Here is a 21,605-nt window from a genome sequence, read left to right as displayed (position 1 = left end):
TTGTAAAGTAAGCAGATAAGATGGATTCAAAATTACTATTGAAAATACCAGTCATGGGCCGGGCGCGGTGGCTCATGCCTGTAATCCCAGCACTTTGGGAGGCCGAGGCTGGCAGATCGTGAGGTCAGGAGACTGAGAACATCCTGGCTAACATGGTGAAACACAATCTCCACTGAAAATACAAAAACTTAGCTGGGCATAGTGGCGGGTACCTGTAATCCCAGTTACTCAGGAGACTGAGGCAGGAGAATCACTTGAACCCGGGAGGTGGAGGTTGCAGTCAGCCAAGATCGCACCACTACACTCCAGCCTGGGCGACAGAGTGAGACTCTGTCTCAAAAAAATAAATAAATAAAAATAAAAATAAAAGAAAATACCAGTCATGTCTATGGCCATACCACACTGAACATGCCTGATCTATGGGATCCATAAAATACCAGTCACTACCCAGAAATTGTAATAAATACTGTTTTTTATATATAGTACCTTCTTTTAGAGTGTCCATCATGGTTAGTTTTTTCTCCATTTTTAGAACAGATTTCTATTTATTTGGCTGCATTGTAGATATAGTTATTGACTTGCAATTTAAAGGCTACTTATATATAAAAACTTGTTTTTAAATACTATAATCATATTAACATAGAGATGCTGACAAGATGAAAGGCAGGGAACTGAGGTCATTGAAGTAATAGCAGGTATATGTTCACTCCAGGAGACATCTACTCCCTTTCATACATTCCAGGCTTCAACTAATTAACAGTAGGTCTTAGCAATCCCCAATTATTTTTGTTACTTTGGTCACTTTGATGATCTCCACTGTTTATTACTGCTCCTCCATATTTTTACTCCTTTACCAGACAACTCTGATGTGGATGTTACAAACGTCTTGGTTTCCTGACAAAGGACATTGTTTCAGGTTTAGAGATGTCGAATTGAGGTGAAGAGTAGGATAATCAAGCAGAGGTTGTCTAGGAGGACAATAGTCAGTTAAAGTTCAAGCAAAAGATCAAAACTGAAAATCTAGAATGTTAGAGTCACTCTCAGGAAGGTGACAGTCTTGGCCTCATGATTAAATTATGCAATTTCTTGGGCAGGGACTGCTTCATATATTTCTCAATCCTCACAGTATGAAAGCTGCTCAGCAAGCCCTAAACAAATAGCTGTTAGATGACATTTCAGTCTAAGTTCTAGGGAACCCAGAATGTAAAAGCAAGTAATTTAGAAAGAAAGGGGGTGTATATTTGAGCAAGTTACATTTTTATGAACAATACAATCACTTTTTTCTCCATACCATCTGCAAACAGGCATGCATGCCTGCACATGCACACTCTGCCCACACAGCCCTTGGAAACTGGTATCTGCAGCATTCTTCAGGTGCAAGGAGGGGGGATGTGGTGAGGGGCAGATGAAGAAGTCCTCAGGCTCCCCACCCAATCTCCAGCAGAGCAGCTCTGTTTTTAATCTCTTGTTCACATTGAACCTCCTGGTAAGACTTTCTTGGATGAAAAGTTCTGAGAAGAAGGAGAGGAAGGGTAAGAAGGAGGAGGAAGAAGTGAAGGAGCTAGAGGAGAAGGAGGAAAAGATTAAAACCAGCATTCTAGCCTACAGCAGAAGACCAATACAAAAGAGCCATCTGGGCACAAGAGGTCTCTAGGATGGGGCTATCTAAGCCATCATTTTTAGGGTGAACAGCTAAAGGATTCAACCTGCTTCTTGTTTCCACTCTACTCATCACAATCCTCATTTTTTTTACATTTTATTATTTATATATACATTGTTGAACGGACAGCATTACTGTGGGATACCACTGCATGACAGAAAGCAAGAAGATAGCTCTGCCAAGCCTATTTTCCCACTTTGTAAAAACTAAATGATTTTTCTCTTTCCAGGGTCTGTGTAATGGCAGAGAAGTCTTCAGAATATACCTAATCTGTGGTTGCTATTTAGTGAAAATTCCAAATGTCCCTCTTCAATATATACACAGAACACATACACAACAACTGGATGGGTGGTGAGAAATGAAAATAGAAGATTGAGCATGTATGAGTACAGGCAGGACCTGAGGGCATGGCTGAGTGCAGGCCAGGTGACTTACCTAGCTGGAGTGACAAGTGGCAGATGAAGCTGGAAAGTAAACAAACATGGGGAGCCCCTGAATGCCCAAATGAACAATTTGAACTTTATTCCTTAGACAATGAAGGACATCATTTTTTCTCTTTTTCTTTTTTCTTATTTAAGGAGTAATCAGACGGGTGCACTTAGAGGATTAATCTGATGGAGGCAGGTGGGTGAGTAGGCCGACTCCACTCATGAGGTGTTTCTGTTGTTAACCTGCTTGGGCCTTGGTTTCCAAATCTCTAAAATTCGGATAATGCTAGTTTCATAGGATTGTAGTGAAAATTAAAGAGTAGCTGTTGTTGCCATTACTGATCTCGAGACTATGTGGCAGGAAATTATGCATACAATCTCTGACACTGGACTGCCTGGGTTCAAATCCTAGCTCTGCTTGTAAACTCTATGACCTAAATAGAGATGATAAGAAGAGTACCTACATCTTAGGACTATTGTGAAGGTTAAGGTTAATAAATGTGAGGTGTTTGGTAAGTACAATGCCATTGTCCAAGTGAGAGGTATAATTAGGATATTGCCAGTGGGAATGGAAAGGAGCAATTAAATTCAAGCAACATTGTTGAGATAAAATATGATGACAATTGTTTGTATGTGAAAGATAAGGGAGGGTTAAGAGAACAGTGTAATTATCTTCATAATGACCGAGAGAGTGGTGCTATTAACGAGAAGAGAGGCAGCAGGAGCACAAGCAGGCCTCGGAGGACAATTCATGAGTTTGTTTGGGGGTTAAAAATGAGTATACTTATAAGATATCCATGTAGAGCTACTTTGCAAGTGGTCGGCATTGCAGGACTAGGACTGAAGGACAATGCAAAGACTGGATACCTAGGACCAAGGTGTTTATGTGATAACATCAGTGGTTGAAATTATGACCTTAACTGAGACCATCAAGAAGAGAATAAAGAAAAACAAGTTATGGCAGCAGGTATAAGTTTTGGGAAGTTTAGAAAAGTCTCTTTTATATCTTGTTTTTAATGTACACAATGTTATTTTTCCAGCATATTTCAGCAACAGCTGGGAGGCTGGGAACAATGGCTTATGCCTGTAATCCCTGCCCTTTGGGAGGCTAAGGCCAGAGGATTGCGTGAGGTCAGGAATTCAAGACCAGCTTGGACAACACAGTGAGATGCCATCTCTCCAAAAAATTTTTTAAAAATTAGCCAAGTTTTGTAGTGTGTGCCTATAGTCCCAGCTATCTGGGAGGCCGAGGAGAGATGATCACTTGAGCCCAGGAAGTTAGGGCTAGAGTAAGCTGTGATATTGCCACTGCACCCCAACCTGGGTGACAGAACAAGAATGGGGAGCTAATTTTTAGGAACTTTTCAAGTTATAAAAGTTACTCTCATTTGCTGTAAACTGTTCATAAATACAGGATAATGAAAGAGGAGGACTAATAATGATTCCAAGCCCCACTATTAACATTTAGAAGTATTTCCTTCCAAATAACTGTACTTTTTTCTTGCTCAATAGGAATTATACTATTTAAATAGTTTGTATTGTATTTTTTTTTTTCACTTAGAAATAGTATGATTCTCTCATGAGAATTTTCTCCTGTCATTAAAGATTTTAAAGAAGTGAGGAAGCAGGATATTTCCCTGACCCCTTTGTGGGACTTGGGACAGGGGTGCCTTGTTTACTCAGCCCGCTGCTCTCAACTCCTCGCAGGAGGAAGCACGCAAGCGAACGAGGTGGGAACTGGAGTGCTGGAACCAACTGACCACTTCAGTGCCAGCGGGATCAAACTTCACTCACTCTGACCTGCCTCATTGTACCCCTTGCTGGAGGGAGCACACAGATGAGTGGGTGCAGGAGCCAGAGCTAGCACTTTTGGGCACGGGCACGAGCGAACTCCGTGCAGGCCCTGCAGCATCTAGTTGGTGGTGCCTGAGACCCCTGAAACCCCAGAGCTTGTGTTACTGGGCTCTGTGGATGGCTTAAGTGTTAACAGCTCAGTGGGCCCTCTGCCTTTTCGCCTGAGGCAGCGGCCTTCCGCCAGTGAGGGCAAAGGGCCTGTGTGACAGCCTTTTGTATCCATACTCATGGCTCCCAAGCTCTTGTCCAGTGTCCAGGAAAAATGAAGTTGCATGAGCTAACTGAAGGATGGTAAATACAGGGAATTTTATTGCTGATGGAAGTGACCTTCAGTGGGAAAGGGAGGTGAAAAGGGGATAGGATGGGTGGGTAATCTTCCCCTCAGGTCCAGAAGTCCAGCCATATCTGGCTGGACTCTTCTCTGAAATTACACTGTCAACTGTCCCTGTGAAGTTGAGCCACTTCTCTCTGATGTCCAGCCATAGTCCCTGACATCCAGCTGCTTCTCCTCTCTGCCCGCTCTGGGGTCTTTATAGGCACACGATGGGGCAGGGTAGGGCCAGGGGTGACTTAGGAAAAGGCAATATTCAAGCAGGAAAACAGGGGTATAAATTCTCACTTTGGGCTGCAGTCTCAGGCTTTTTGTCTTGAGAGTGGGACTTCACTAGGGACCTGTCCTTCTCTGCCTAGAGTTCCTCTCACCCCCTCCCTGTCGATATCACGATGAATGGTTGCATGGTGCCCACACACACATTCCTTAAGACTGAGAATCAAACATGTGATCAAAGGTACCTAATCATTTTTAGTTGAACTTCAGAGGGAAGAGTAATAGCTAGGACTTCCTGTGACATTACACCTTCCATCTTGGGGCTAGGCTAAAGCTCCCTCACTCTAAGGAAATATAATCACAATGTAAAACATTTAAACTGCAATTAAAAAGAATGGCTGGGAGGCCAGATGCAATAGCTCATGCCTATAATCCCAGCCTTTGGGAGGCTGAGACTGAGGCTGGAGGATTGCTTGAGGCCAGGAGTTCAAGACCAGCCTAGGCAACATAGTGAGGTCCTATCTCTTCAAAAAATTTTTAAAAAATTAGCCAGATGTGGTAGTGCACACCTGTAGTCCCAGCTATTTGGCAGGCTGAGGAGAGATGTTCACTTGAGCACAGGAGGTCGAGGCTACAGTGAGCTGTGATCTCACCACTGCACTCCAACCTGGGTGACAGAACAAGACCCTGTCTGCAACCAAAAATAAAATAACAGCTGTCAACAAAATCAAGTGTGTTATTCACACTCAGTCTTTGCCAATTAGAATTGCAACCCAGAAAAAAAGTATTAGTGTTTGGAAGCTACATTATGTACTTGTAAGAAAGGTGCTTTCTTGCTTTTGGCCAAAAGGATTATGCACATTAGTATTATAGTAAAGACTTGATCTCAAGGTGTTTTCATCCTGGCCAGGCATATGTGATCACCTTGCATGTAATTTACAGCAGTACTATGTGGAAAACAAGTGTTGATTTTATTTACTTTATTATCAGAATCTCACAAGCTAAACGGTCTATTCAGTTGGGAGGAATTGATAAATGTATTTCCTTAGGTTTATAAATTTGAGTTATCTGCAAAGGTATAATACATCAGCTTCTCCCATTGTCTCTTTATCAAAACATCTTCCTTCGTTTACTCACCAGAAAACAGAAGAAGGTGGAATTAAAACTTTGTTGATTTCTGATAATAAAACACACAGGCCAAACTATAGGAGGAGATGCACATTCCCCTTGAATTCTGCTTCACCTGTCTGACAACAAGATAAATCTCTCAGCTAGCACATGTGATGTGTTTTCCAAATTATTTCTCTTTAGTAGATGCTACAAAATTGCTCTGACAACATGTAAGACTGGCTTGTCAAAAGAAGAGGAGAGAAAATTATAATCAAAATGAATTCAGAATCCAAGGAAATTATATTTCTCCATCTCTCTTTATCAGTGTTGTATGGGATTCATGGAGCTCATTCAGTGCAGAAGGGAAGATGACTGTTTCAAAGAATGGGACACGCCAGTGTTTTTGACTGAAGCATGAATTTGCTTCACAACCGAGGAATGTTTAATGGATAGTGATATTTTCTCTATTGAAATTCCAATAAAAATACAATAATTTAGAAGAACGTACACAACAAAAGGAAATAAAAAACTTAAGAAAAAGCCTTACTTCAAAAGGGAGTTTAACATTTCCTTGTATTCCTGCCTTTTGCCATGAGAAGAATGTTCCTTGATTATCTGCTGGTCCAAGGAAGATGAGTGACTCGTGTAGCAGACCTGGTCCCAACCCGCAACCTGAGGCAAGTCTAACAAATCCACAGGTGCAGAGTGAGAAATAAATGCTTATTGTTGTATAACATTGAGATTTTGTGCTTGTTTGTTATGCAGTGTTATTGTGGCAGTGGCCCGCTAATGCAGCATGTATTTTACTAGTATTGTTTCAAACTCTTTTTATACATTAGGTCATTTAATCCTCAGAAAACCCTATGTGGTAAGTACTAGTTTCATCTCTACAATGCAGAAAGCTGAGATACAGAAGGTAATGAACTTGTCTGACGCTCCATAGCAGTAAGTGGTGGAGCGCTGGAAGGCAAGCTGCAGGCCTAGGGCCTGGGTTCTCGTGTGCTGCCCCCCATCACACACTGCTCATGCTTCCATTCCCTCTCTGAAAATTCTTACTCACCTGAAGCTCACTTCCCCCAGGTTAGCAGGTGCTAAGTTTACCTTCTTTCTCCAATCGTTTACATAGTGATCTATTTATTTGTTCATACACCTTCTAGAAAATTTGAAGAACAATGGAATCATATGAAATGTCATTTGATAGGTTAAAACAGTCAAATATCACTAGCCTCATTTGATTCAACCTACCCTGCCACACATTTTTTAAGTAATATCTGAATGTTTCCATTCTAGATTAAATTGTTATAAAGATGGTAACTTCAAGAATATTGAAAATTCTGAATTTTCAAATAAAAATCCATTGTACTGTTAATGTATCCAATGGAATCTAAATACCACAGTTTTAAAAATTGAGGTACAATTCACATAACATAAAATTCACCATTTTAAAGTGTATGGTTCAGTGGCTTTTAGTACATTTACAACGTTATAGAACCATCACCTCTATCTAGTTCCAAAACATTTTCATCATCCCGAAAGAAACCCTGTATCTATTTTTTTTTTTTTTTTTTTTTGAGATGGAGTCTCGCTCTGTCGCCCAGGCTGGAGTGCAGTGGCCGGATCTCAGCTCACTGCAAGCTCCGCCTCCCGGGTTTACGCCATTTTCCCGCCTCAGCCTCCCAAGTAGCTGGGACTACAGGCGCCCGCCACCTCGCCCTGTATCTATTAAGCAGTCATTCTCCATTCTCTTCATCCCTCATCCCTTGGCAACCACTAATCTGCTTTCTGTCTCTGTGGATTTGCCTATTCTAGACATTTCATATAAATGGAATCATATAACATGTGGGTTTTTGTGACTGGTTTCTTTCACTTAGCATAGTGTTTTTGAGGTTCATCCATGCTATAGTACCTACTGATACTCCATTTCCTGTAATAGCTGAATAATATTCATTGTATAGTTATATCAAATTTTTTTTACCCATTCATCAGTTGATGGACGTTTGGGTTGTTTCCACTGTTATTTATTATTAATAATGCTGCTATGAATGTTCATGTACAAATTTTTATGTGAACATATGTTTTCAGTTCTCTTGAGTGTATACCCAGGAGTGGAATTGCTAGGACATATGCTGAGATTTGGCTGCTTTTCTTGATTAAGTGTTCCCCTGGTTGTTGTAAGCTTTTCATTACATTCCAGGGTTCTGAAGAAGTTGATTCTGACAGTTGTGCCACTTTATGCATTGTTTTTGTGGAGGGGCAGACTTTTGGAATTCATACTCTGCCATTTTTGCTGATACCTCACCTACCAGAGTAACCTGATGCCCATCTTCATCCATTTACAAAAACACATTTGTGGAAAAAAACTCAGAAAAGTCAGAAATTTTACATTGTTTCTTTTTTTCTGTCTTGAACTTACATATTCATTCTTTTTTCTCTGTTGAATTTTATCCTAATGAAATATATGTTTGTGCTTAAAAGTCTTTTATTAATTACTGTATAATCTCTCTCTGGATATATATAAATCAAATTTTAAAATTCTTTGACTATATGCTCTTGCTATTGAAAAATTTCTCCTGGATTAAATTGTAATTATAATGTTATTATAATGCATCATTAATTTAAATATATTAAACATTTGATCATTCCTATCATATTTTTTGGAAACATCTGAAATGAATGGAGCATTCCCTTCCTTTCAGTTTATGTACCTTTGGATGAATCACTTATTGCTAAAATGAGGCAGGGCTCAGACTGTGGAAATCTCATTTACATAAATAAGTTAACAAAATAGAAAAAGTTTAATTATAACGATGTCACTTATTTCTGTAAACATCAGCTGAATTGGATCAGCCAAAAACACATTATAATAAATAATAATTTTATTTTAATTTTGTAGGTGTTGGATATCTTCTATTTATCCTTCTAGATCTATACCATCCTCTTCTACCTTACTTCCTGCCTGGAAGCTGACCTGTATGGACTATATCAGCATGCTTGCCTTCTTGCTTCCAGCTGGATTTTACCAATGAGTACCTCTTGGCAGGAGATTAGAGGAAGTGAAGAGATGGCTATTTATTCTCCCAGTTCCTTCCCTGAAAAATTACATTCCCTTTCAAGGTAATCCTATCTATACTATCTCCTTCTGGGTTCTAGTAAACTCTCCCTTATATCCTGTTAGGCCCAAAGATATTGACAACCTTCTTGTTACTATTCTCAGGGTATTACACTATCTTTAGTTTCTTTACATCCTGCTCACATTTGTAAATAGTTTATTTATTACACATATCTTGACCTTTTACCTAATACATGCCATGTGTTTCTTGCCATGTGGCCATGGGTGGTTGCCATGACTAATTCAGTCCATCAGTGGACAATACTGTTATGCTCCTCTTCAATTCTGTTAAAAGAAAAAAAGTATATACCACCTAACTTGTGAAAGGATTTGTTGGACCAGCACTTGTCCAATATGGTAGCCACTAGTCACATTTGGCTAAATTTAAATTAACTGAATGAAATAAAATTTGAAATTTAACTCTTGGTCACATAAACCATATTTCAAGTTCTCAATATTCACCTGTGTCTAGTGGCTACAACATTGGACGGGGAAGACGTAGGACATTTCCATCATTGCAGAAAGCAATGCTTTAGACTAGTATTTGTATAGTAAGTATGCAATTTAAAATCTACACAGGGACAACATTTATAGTTTTGAAAACCATTTACAAAATGAAAATGATTTTCTTATGTTCATTATCCCATAAAATCATTCCATTCAAAACTATTTTCAAAATAACTTTTTTCTTAAAATTATTAATAAATATTATATATCTGATTTATGTAGACTGAAGCAAAATTTTTGTAAAATTTATTTATGTTGAGTATTTGAACATTAAAAATAATATAAGCATAATGTATTAGATCGACTTTGAACATAGCTGCTATATTAGTTTCCTCTGACTGCCATAACCAAATACTACAAATGTGGTGACTTAACACAAACTGATTCTCTCACAGTTCAAGGCCAGAAGTCCAAAATCAAGATATCAGTGCTTCCTTCAGAGGCTCTAAGAGATTCTGTTCCTTGTCTCTTTCAGCATCTGACAGATGCCAGCATTCCTTGGCTTGTGACTGCATATGCCTCAATCTTCACATGGTTTTTCTTCTGCCTGTGTGGCTCTCCTTTGTGTGTCCCTTATAGGAATACTTGTCATTGGATGAGGGCACACCTGGATGAGACAGGTTGCTATCCTCATATCAAGATCTTTAACTTAGTTACATCTGCAAAGATCCCTTTTCCAAGTAAGGTAACATTCACAGGTTCTGGGAATTAGGACATAAGCATTTATTTGGGGGTCACTATTCAACCCACAGTAGGGACCAAGAGTTTTTTGCATATCATATATGCTTGTGGCTTCTCTAATCAAGAGATGAGAGTAAACTGTATCTGGTCTCACCTTGGGACTTGTTTTGACCAATAGAATGCAGCAGACATGACATTCTAGGACTTTTGGGTCCAGGCCTACAATGGCACATAGCCTCTGCTTTTGGTCAGAGGGAAAAACAGCTGCTATGTGAGGAAGTTCACTTATTGTCCCTGAGAGAGTGGCCACATGGAGAGAAAAAACCTCTGATGCATGAGACACTAGAAGCCCCAACCAGCCCCTGAACTACAGGTAAAAACTGAAAGAACAATGGGACTATTTATGGAGGTTAGAAGACCAGTAAGCAAATTATTATTGGAGGATGGAGAAGAATGCCCAATATTAAGCACTGAGGAAACATTTGAAAAAACTATTATGTGCAGGAATATAAAGATAGAAAATATACCTAAGGATTTTTGTGGATCTGGCTAAGCAGGTTTCCAGGCAATTTTTTTTTTTTTTTTTTTTAATGGAGTCTTGCTCTGTCGCCCAGGCTGGAGTGCAGTGGCACGATTTCGGCTCACTGCAACCTCCACGTCCTGGGTTCACATCATTCTTCTGCCTCAGCCTCCAGAGTAGCTGGGACTACAGGCACCGGCCACTGTGCCTGGCTAATTTTTTTGCATTCTTAGTAGAGACAGGATTTCACCGTGTTAGCCAGGATGGTCTTGATCTCTTGATCTCGTGATCTGCCTGCCTTGGCCTCCCAAAGTGCTGGGATTATAGGCATGAGCCACTGCGCCCGGCCTCCAGGCAAAATTTTGAACGTGCAGTTGGCTTCTGATATGGTTTGTCTGTGTCCCCACCTAAGAACGTCCCCTCATCTTGAATTGTAACTCCCACAATTCCCACGTGTTGCAGGAGGAACCTGGTGGGAGGTAATTGAATTATGGGGCAGATCTTTCCCGTGCTGTTCTCGTGATAGTGAATACGTCTCATGAGATCTGATGGTTTTAAAAGCAGGAGTTTTCTTGCACAAACTCTCTTCTTTTGTCTGCTGCCATGTGAGATGTGCCTTTCACCTTCTACCAGGATTGTGAAGCCACCCCAGCCATGTGGAACTGTAAGTCCATTAAAATTATTTCTTTTGTTGCAAATTGCCCAGTCTTGGGTATGTCTTTATCAGCAGCATGAAAACAGACTAATTGGTACCAGTAGAGTGCAGCGCTGCTGAAAAGGTACCCAAAAATGTGGAAGTGACTTTGGAACTGGGTAACAGGCAGAGGTTGGAACAGTTTGGAGGGCTCAGAAGAAGACAGGAAAATGTGAGAACGTTTGGAACTTCCTAGAGACTTGTTGAATGGCTTTGCCAAAAATGCTGATAGCAATATGGACAGGCTGAAGTGGTCTCAGACGGAAATGAGGAACTTGTTAGGAACAAGAGCAAAGGTGACTCTTGTTATGTTTCAGCAAAGAGACTGGTGGCATTTTGCCCTGCTCTAGACAGTTGTGAAACTTTGAACTTGAGAGAGATGATTTAGGGTATCTGGCAGAAGAAATTTCAAAGCAGCAAAACATTTAAAATGTGATTTGTGTGCTGTTGAAGGCATTCAGTTTTATAAGGGAAGCAGAGCACAAAAGTTCAGAAAATTTGTAGCCTGACAATTTGATAGAAAAGAAAGCCTCATTTTCAGAGGAAAAATTCAAGCTGGCTGCAGAAATTTGCGTAAGTAACTAGGAGCCAAATGTTAATCCCCAAGACAATGGGGAAAATGTCTCCAGGGTGTGTCAGAGGTCTTCATGGCAGCCCCTCCCATCACAGGCCTGGAGGCCTAGGAGGAATAAGTGGTTTCATGGGTGGGTCCCAAGATACCTGTGCTGTGTCCAGCCTAGGCTGTGGCTCAGGCTGTGGCTTCAGAGGGTGCAAGCCTCAAGCCCTGGCAGCTTTCATGTGGTGTTGAGCCTGCCAATGCAAAGAAGTCAAGAATTGGGGTTTGGGAACCTCTGCCCAGATTCCAGAGGATATATGGAAACACCTGGATGTCCAGGCAGAAGTTTGCTGCAGGGGCAGGGATCTCATGGGGAACCTCTGCTAGGGCAGTGCAGAAGGGAATTGTGGTCGGAACCCTCACACAGAGTCCCTACTGGGGCAACACATAGTTGGGCTGTGAGAAGAGGGCCACCATCCTCCAGACCCAAGAATGATAGATCCGCTGACAGCTTGTACTGTGCACCTGGAAAAGCCACAGACACTCAATGCCTGCCACGACAGCAGCCAGGAGGGGGATTATATACCCTGTAAAGCCACAGAGGCAGAACTGCCCAAGACCATGGGAACCTACTTCTTTCATCAGTGTGACCTGGATGTGAGACTTGGAGTCAAAGAAGATCATTTTGGATCTTTAAGATTTGACTGACCCACTGGATTTTGGACTTGCATGGAGCCTATAGCCAATTTCTCTCATTTGGAATGGCTGTATTTACCCAATGCCTATACCCCCATTGTATCTAGGAAGTAACTAACTTGCTTTTGATTTTACAGGCTCATAGGTGGAAGGGACTTGCTTTGTATTAGATGAAACTTTGGACTGCAGACTTTTGAGTTAATGCTGAAATGAGTTAAGACTTTGGGGGACTGTTGGGAAGGCATGATTGGTTTTGAAATGTGAGGACATTAAATTTGGGAGGGGCTGGGGCAGAATGATATGGTTTGGCTCTGTCCCTACCAAAATCTCATCTTGAATTGTAACTTCCACAATTCCCATGTGTTGTGGGAGGAATGTAGTGGGAGGTAATTGAGTTATGAGAGTGGACCTTTCTTTTGCTGTTCTTGTGATAGTGAATAAGTCTCATCAGAGCTGACGGTTTTAAAAATGGGAGTTTCCCTGCACAAGCTCTCTTCTCTTGTCTGCCGCCATGTGAGTCATGCCTTTCAGCTTTCACCAGGATTCTGAGGCCTCCCCAGCCACGTGGAACTGCAAGTCCGTTAAACCTCTTTTTTTGCTACAAATTGCCCAGTCTCAAGTATGTTTTTATAGTGGCATTTTTTATAGAAAACGTACTAATACAGCCTCTTAGACCTACATATTATAAGGTATTGCAAAAATGATATTGACTAAAGAGGAATGATTCTAATTTCAAGTCAAATGTAGAGAAAATATTTCCAACTGAGAACTTGCTGAGTTGGAAAATAAAATATTTTCTCATTCCCACATTTTGAGTTAGAAAATGTTCTAAAAGTGAGAAAGGGCCCCAGGAAAAGATAGAATTCAGGACATTGTCAATAAAACATGACTTTAGTGTAAAGACCAAATCAACAGTGTAGTTACAAGATCCCTAATTTAACTCAGTGCCTCATCAACCTTCTCAGCTAGACAAAACAGCTTGTAAGAATTTTAAGAATATTGTTCCACAGCATTCTGACTCAAAGCCTGCATTAGAGAGGGGCTTGTCTTGAAGAGATTCGTATGTGTGACTTTTTCACTTATAATTAGATTTATTTTGGATTTCGGATTTACAATTTGATACACAGGAAGCACACTAAATTTCTTAAGGTACTATATACCAGCTTGAATTTAAAAGGACGTGGAAGGTGCAAAATGAAAAAAAGGTCTTTTTTTTAATTTCATTTTTCTCTGGGCCCTCAACTTGTGTTGCAAAAAGTAGACTGAGACAGCTACCTGATGGCAAACATGGAAAATTTCCTATGAACAAAGGAAATACGATTCAGAAGGTGGAGCCCAGAGCCCCACAAACAGAAATATAAGCTATTAGAAGCAATATAGCAAAACCAAACCTGAATCAAGAAACATTCCTTGCCTCCAGATTAGGGGACACTGATAAGATGAGCCTGTCTGTATTTCAGAATTTCTATTAACTAGTGACTGCTATGTGCCTTCATTTCTCCCTTTTATAAATGAGTGTCTAATGTGGTTATTCTAGTCTGTCTTAACATTATATTGTTGGACATGGAGGTACAGATAACTTGCATTTTTGCTTCACAGTTCATATCAAAGGAGCTGCACTTATGAAATTTCATGCACATCTGTATGATCCCAATGTAGATCAAGAGACACTGGGCATAAAATTTGATATTATAATTTGTTGAGACTTTGGGAGTCTTTGGAGCAGTTGACTATAGTTTACATATGGAAGTAATGTGAATTTTTGTGGCCAGAGGGCAAACTGTGGAAGATTGTATGTGACTACAGCCAGTAAGAATTATTCACGCACTCACCAGTTCTCTGACCAAGAGAACACGTCTGTTTACTCATACCTTGAATCTGCACTGAACTTGTGATTTTTTGACAAGTTTAATGCAGCAGAGGTCATATTATTGGATTTTTGAGCCCAGACATTCAAATGTCATATAGCTTCTGTTTTAGCTCAGAGAGGAAACAAGCAGCTATATACAGAAACCATGTAAAGAGAGACTGTGTGCAGAAAAAGAGGCCCCGGAGTATAAGAGCCCATGAAGGGAGAGATAGAGAGGATCAGCCAGGTCCCAGCCACTTCAGTCAAGCGTTTGAGAAACTTGACATGTGAGCAAAGCTATCATGGATTCTCCAGTTGCAGAAATGAGCTTTTCCCTTTGAGCACTGCTTAAATTCCTAAACAGCAGAATTGTGAGAGTTAAATGATTGTTTTAAGCCAATAGTGTGATGCAGGTTCACTGTGAACTGGTTATCAACTTGTCTGAGTCCAGTGAGATAGAACAGTCACATACAAGTTCCATGAAGCAGGCTTATTACTTACAGATAGGGAGCAAGGGACAACAGAAACCTAGGATTCACTATGAGCCAGTTACCCTCTCTACAGGGGGCAGAGGGGTGTCATACACCCATACCTAAGTAAATGTTTTATTTTAAAGAGTGCAGTTTACTCTGCTGGGAATTACCAGCAAAGAAAAGAGAAAGTATTGAGTCCCTAGTAATTGTAGAGTTTACAAAAAGTGAAATGATGATTGCTATTAAATAAATTATGTGTCACAAAACAACATCAAATAGTTGAATAAACACAATGACTGAGGAGTGACAGTGAGCAGGAGATTCGTATCTCTATTAAATAAAATAAAGATGATTTTTCTTGTAAATGGTCTTTTGGAAAAACTTGATGCAAGTAAACACGGACATTTTTGTCACGTCTTCCTTGAAACCATGCAAATATGCAACTGTGACACAGGCCATGATGCAGGTTAATAATGCAAATTATCAAGCTCATTCTCACTACTGAGAATCATAAAGATGCAGAGAGAACACACATCTTAACCGATTGGAACTTCCTAGCATGGTTTCCAGTTAAATATTCTAGTTAAATAGATAAAAACCTTTGATAAAAGTTTGTCACTTGCATAAAATAACACACCTATGCCTTCAATATTTCTTACTGATAATCTCTTTTCTTTTCCTCTGCCAATATGTCATATTTCAATTTTGACATTTTAAACCTTTGGTTTGATGAGGGGTTTTTCCACCCTGGAAAAATGTATGTAGTTGGATTCAAGAAGAGTAAAAGGTTTGTTCTTGAGTACATTGGAAGGTGATGGTGGTGAGGGATAAGAGGAGAACTACCAGAGGGATATCCTGTAGGCAGGTGTGTTTTAGGAAAGAGAACATATGGAAGGTAAGGACCTGGATTCTTTAATTATTTAATAATTTCAACTTTTATTTTGGACTTCAAGGGGACATGTTGCAGGTTTTTTATGTAGGTATGATTGTATGATGCTGAGGTTTAGGGTACGAACGATCTCCATCACTCAAACAGTGAGCATAGTAACGCAACAGGTAGATTATCAGCCCTATGCCTCCCTCCCTCCCACCCTCTAGTGGTCCTCCAGTGCCTATCTGTCCCATGTTTATGTCCATGAGTATCCCAATGCTTAGCTTCCACAATGCTTAGTTCTCATTATAAGTGTAAGAACATGCTATATTTGGTTTTTCTGTTCTTGCCTTAATTCCACTTAAGAACCTGGATTCCTTTAAAGCCACCCCCCCCCCCGCCCCCCCCCCCGCCCCACCAAACAAGGTCTCTTAGGGCAAGTCTGCATATACTCTCATATACCGAGACTCATTTGAAGAGTGCTCCCTTACATTATCTTACATTTGGTAATCAAGCTTTTTAATTGTTTATCCACAATGCGTTAATAGGTACTACACTGTCATAGCCTGCAGTGTTGATGTATTCATTTCTGCCCAGGAAGGCGAGAGTATTTTGTGTGATTCTCATTTTTGTGATTTTAAATTAGATGAGACTTCAAATATACACATTTTCTTCCATCGCTCTGTGCTTTATTACATGGTTAAGTGCTTTAAGATTTATTGAATCCAGGTGTTTTATTCTCAGTAATCACCAGAACTCACCTGATTTGATTATGCCAATCTGTTATTTTCAAGAATTTTTTAAAAATATCCTTTCCCAGTTAATATTGTATATGTGGCTTTCTTGATTTAAAAATATACTAAGAAATGTAATTTTATGAAAGATCATTTGAAAAAGTTTACTGAAGCATTTTTTTCCTTATGCTATAACCAAGCTTAATAACAAAGAATGTATTCTAGAGTAATATTTGGGGCAATTTCTAAAACGCATTTCTTGCAGGGATCTCTACACTTTCCTCATGAATACAAAGCAATGTGTTTCTGTTTTTCTGGGCACAGAAGTGGATATCACAATGATGTAATTCCTTATTCACAACATCATTGCAGCTCCATATTAAAACATTTTGCTTAAATAATGAGCATTTTGCTTATCCCTAAAGAACCCATATGAGACACACAAAATGTTTTCCCAGATGGTCCTTTTTGCATTAAAATTACTAACCCAGACATCAAAAGCAAACAATAAAGTGTTGAAATATGTAATTTGGGCCAAAACAACAGAGTCTTGAACTTCCACGGGCTTTGCGATTTTAAGAGAACAGCTGGGTGTGTGCAGGCAGTCAGCCCAGCTATGACTCTGAACCTCTGTTGTGTTTCCTTTTCTATACAGTCACTATGGGTACAGTTTCCTTCTTTTGGAAATGGAAGCATGGTTATAATAATTCTTGAACTTGAGAAAGGCATAGGCATTTGCTTACCTTTTATAAAAGGGGGAAACCATTTTTAGTATTTATGGTGTAGTCAGTTGTTTTTGTTTGCACCCTGCTATTCGTTTGCATTTTTGCTGATAAAATAACCAATATGTTCCTTGGGAAACTACCCCTTTCTCCGCAGACTCAGCCATGGGTGTCCCACAAGACATATAGCCTCGATTTCAAGTTGTCTAGGAATCAGCCATATGTAATCTAATCACAACCTCAGTCATTTCCCCAGGATACACCCACAGCACTGGAGGTACTGGTCCAAGGAAGTTTTGATATCAGCTGTGCACTAAGTCCAGAATGAGTGCTTCCTCCATCTGATTAAGGCCCTGACACTGAATCAAGGTCACCAATGCAGGCTCTTTTCCCTTATCACAAATTCTATCTTTGGACTTACTTACCTTTGCTGGTCATCTTCACCAGGGCTTTGGAGGCCCATCAGGCCATTTGACAACTCTGAACTTGAGAGTGGGAGTCTGAGTTGGACACTCACTTGAGGAGGGCTATGAGACATCATCTACTCAAAGGGCCAGAGCCCTGGACTAGATCCCACAAAGATCCAATTATCTACCCTTATCAGCTCATGGATGGTTATTTCCTTTACATTTATACCACACAAAGGACTACTTGGGGATTCCCCCACCCACCTGGAAAAAGAAGCCAGTTCCAAAGGTAAGCTGACATCTCCATTATCAGAGACTTTTAAACTGGTAACAGGTTTAAAAGTTACCAGTTTAAAAGAAAATAGTACTATATATACATATATAGAGTGCATCTGTAAAATAATTAAGCATGGTATACATATTTAATTTTAAAACTATGATGATTGCTTCCTGCTCCTCTCCTCCTCCATGGGTTCCCTGGAGTCCTTGCAAGCTGGCCAGGATGTCTCAGGCTGAGTTTGAGAAAGCTGTGGAAGATGTCAAACACCTTAAGACCGAGCCAGGGGATGATGAGATGTGTTCATCTATGGCCACTACAAACAAGCAACTGCAGGCAACATAAATATAGAATGGCCTGGGCTGTTGGACTTCAAGGGTAAGACCAAGTGGGACACCTGGAATGAGCTGAAAGGGACTACCAAGGAAGATGCCATGAAAGCTTACGTCAACAAAGTAGAAGAGCTAAAGAAAAAACACGGAATGTAAGAGACGGATTTGGTTGCCAGCCATGTGTTTATCCTAAACTGAGACAGTGCCTTGTTTTTTCTAATACTGCAGATGATGGAAACTGGGAAAATAACCAGTTAACCCAGCTCCTCAAGGCTGCTCACTACAGGGCTCTAACAGATTAGGGGCGAAAACGATTACTGACCTTCCTTGAGCAGTTTTTAATCTGAGATCAATTAAAAGTGTATTCATGACTTAAAAAAAGAAAAACTATAATGAACACAGGTTTTGGATAATTAAGAAGCAACTTCAACAAGTTTCTGAGATCCATTATTATAGAAGTATGGAGTAACAATTAACAGGGCATTCTAGTTAACAGAAGCCTGAACACAAGATCATTTCTTGTATTTATTATGTATTTGCATGCATATTGCAAGATCTTAAGAAATTCACTAAGTAGTCATAACCTTTGCTTTCTAGGAATCTCGAATATGACATTAAAAGAACAGCATTTTCATGATCACCCCAGTGTAAACCTGACACTCCCCATCATTATTAACATTCCTTCAGATAATGTCTGAATTTCCTTCCACTTTCATTGTGGGTATTGGGAAGGCAAAGAGTAGAAAACAACAACTTAGGGAATGCACAAACATGGAATTGGGATTTGCAAACCATATTCAGGAAGAGACAGCTTTGGCTAGAGCAATAGTTTTAGTGATTTCATGGTTTTTAATTTTTTTAAGGGCTCTGTTTAGATGTTTCAGGATTCTTTGAACTTCCCACTGGCACATGGGGAGTGGGCATCAAGTGGATGGGGCTGTGATGTTTTTAGACACTACAATGAACTGAATGTTTATATTTTCCCCCAGACTCATATGTTCAAATCCTAACTCCAAATGTGATGGTATTAGGAGGTGAGCCTTTGGAAAGTAATTAGATCATGAGGGTGCAGCCCTCATGAATGGGACTAGTGCCCTAAACTAACCCCAATTACCTCTCTGGCTCTCTTTCTGCCATGTGAGGATACAATGAGAAGTCAGCTGTCTGCAACCTAGAAGAGGCCCCTCACCAGAACCCAACCTTACTGGTACCCTGTGTTAGTCTATTTTTGCATTTCTACAAAGAAATACCTGAGGCTAGGTGATTTAAAAAGAAAAGTTTAATTGGCTCACAGTTCTGCAGGCTGTAGAGGATGCATGGTGCTGGCATCTGCTTCTGGTAAGGAACTCAGGATGCTTACAATCATGGCAGAAGGCAAAGAGGGAGCCAGTGTTATCACGTGTGAGAATGAGAGCAAGAGAGGGAGAAGGCGGAGGTCCCAGGTTCTTTTAAACAACCAGATCTCACATGAACTAACTGAGGGAGAACTCATTAGCACCAACTGAGGGAATGGTGCTAAACCATTCCTGAGGGTTTCGCCTCCATGATCTGATCACCTCCAACTAGGCCCCACTTCCAACATTGGGAATCCCAGTTCAACATAGATCTGGAGGGGACAAACTTTCAAACCAACTCATACCCTGACCTTGGGCTTCCAGCCTCCAGACTATAAGAAAGAGATATCTATTGTTTATAAGCCACCAATCTATGGTGCCCTGTTATAGCAGCCTGAACTGGCTAATACAGATGCTATTTTTTCCATGTTCCAGGTTTCTTGCTCACCATCCTCATAATTTGGCACCTTCTTTTCTAGTTATAGATATATTAACAGCATTTACTAGGAGGCTATCAACTTAGGGCCTGTGTTTTTAAAGTGATCTTGAATATGTTTTCTCTTATCTAGAAGGATCTCTATAGTGAGTTGTTTCAGATATGTGGGCTCTACAGCCAGAATGATGGATTCAAATACTGCCCTGCCACTTACTTGCTCTATGACTTTGAGTAAGTTAAATAACCTTCTATGCCTTAGTTTTTTCATCAGCAAAATGAAGTTAATATTAGAATCTCCCTCATAAGCTTGTTATGAGAATTAATGCACTAATACAGGAATTGGCAAATTTTTTCTGTAAAGAACCAGATACTAAATAGTTTAGGCCTCGTGGACTATGTTGTCTCTGTTGCATCTACTGAAGTATGCCCTTGTATTAAATAGAATGGAAGCAGCCATAGAAAATACCTGAATGACTTGGTGTGGCTATATTCCAATAAAATCTTACTTGCAAAAACAGTCAGTGGGCTGAATTTGGTCTGCAGGATGTAGTTTGCCAATCCCTAGAATACTTGTGCACCAATACTTAGGCCCATTGTAAGAACTCCAAAAATATTAGTTATTTTTTTAATCATCGTGGCCATTTTCATCATCATCATCATATAGTCATATACTCATTCAACAAAGGATAATAAATCCTATGTGCTAATTTTACTGTGTAGTTCTCAGTGTTGCTCAGACTTTGGTACTTCTATACGTTTCCTACACTCAGGGGTAAGGTACTCAAACCTTCCACTAAACTTCCTCTACCGACAGAAGGAGTAAAACTTCATCCCATGGTTCTGGGCCTTGCAATAGCCCTAAATGCGGAACATGCCTTTCAAGTGTCAGATTTTATTTTAAAAATCCATGTAGTGTTTGCGTTATACTCTATAGTATATTTCTGTTTCCTTTAATACAAAAAATGATGACTGAAACCATTCATCATTGAGTAAAACTGACTATGTTTACCAAGCATCTTCTGGTTTTCCATCACATGTACATTTATACAAATTTGAGAAATGAGGCCTATGATAACAGGAACTTAAGCTTTGAGGTTGGCAATCTGCTTAGCGTTTAATAGCCTTGATATTCTATGTAGGTATTAGATCTTTCTTAAACACAAAGAAAGGGAATAAAATTAGGCAACATAGACACCAAAAAGTTCACTGAAAAATTTAGGGAACTCCATTCATTGTCTTTCACTTGGCAGGTGACAAAGTATGTGTCTGGGCTCCTGCAGCTCTGATCTTACCCTCATGGCTCCGGAGTGTTGATGATATACAGGAAATCAGCATGTGTCCATTAAGTCGTATAAAAAATAAAATTATAAAAAAAATGAAAGAGAATGTGTGTGAAAGAGACTATGAGCTGAAGCATATAAAATTTTCAATATTTGACCATTTGTGGCAGTTTCTATGGTTCAACCTAATACTTCTCCAAAGCTTGTTAACCAGCAATGGGCATAGCACTGGTTTTTAAGTGAAATATTACCACTATAGTTCATAGTAAGAATAATACTTTCGGGGTGGGCACGGTGGCTCACGCCTGTAATCCCAGCACTTTGGGAGGCTAAGGCAGGTGCATCAGGAGGTCAAGAGATCAAGACCATCCTGGCCAACATCGTGAAACCCCATCTCTACTAAAAACAAAAATTAGTTGGGCATGGTGGTGCATGCCTGTAGTCCCAGCTACTTGGGAGGCTGAGTCAGGAGAATTGCTTGAACCGGAAGTAGAGGTTGCAGTGAGCCGAGATTGTACCATTGCACTC

General features: G+C 40.0%; 1 pseudogene; it reads left to right on the top strand.

Annotated features, from left to right (window-relative positions):
* The first annotated feature begins 8,646 nt into the window (after positions 1-8,646).
* On the top strand, positions 8,647-18,183 carry LOC108541257 (acyl-CoA-binding protein-like; annotated as a pseudogene).
* The last annotated feature ends 3,422 nt before the right edge of the window (positions 18,184-21,605 follow it).

Source organism: Rhinopithecus bieti, unplaced genomic scaffold (assembly GCF_001698545.2).
Source record: "Rhinopithecus bieti isolate Rb0 unplaced genomic scaffold, ASM169854v2 scaffold_20307, whole genome shotgun sequence".
Lineage (NCBI taxonomy): Eukaryota > Metazoa > Chordata > Mammalia > Primates > Cercopithecidae > Rhinopithecus > Rhinopithecus bieti.
The sequence above is the reverse complement of the archived record's forward strand: the minus strand, read 5'-3'. Positions and strand labels throughout refer to the sequence as shown.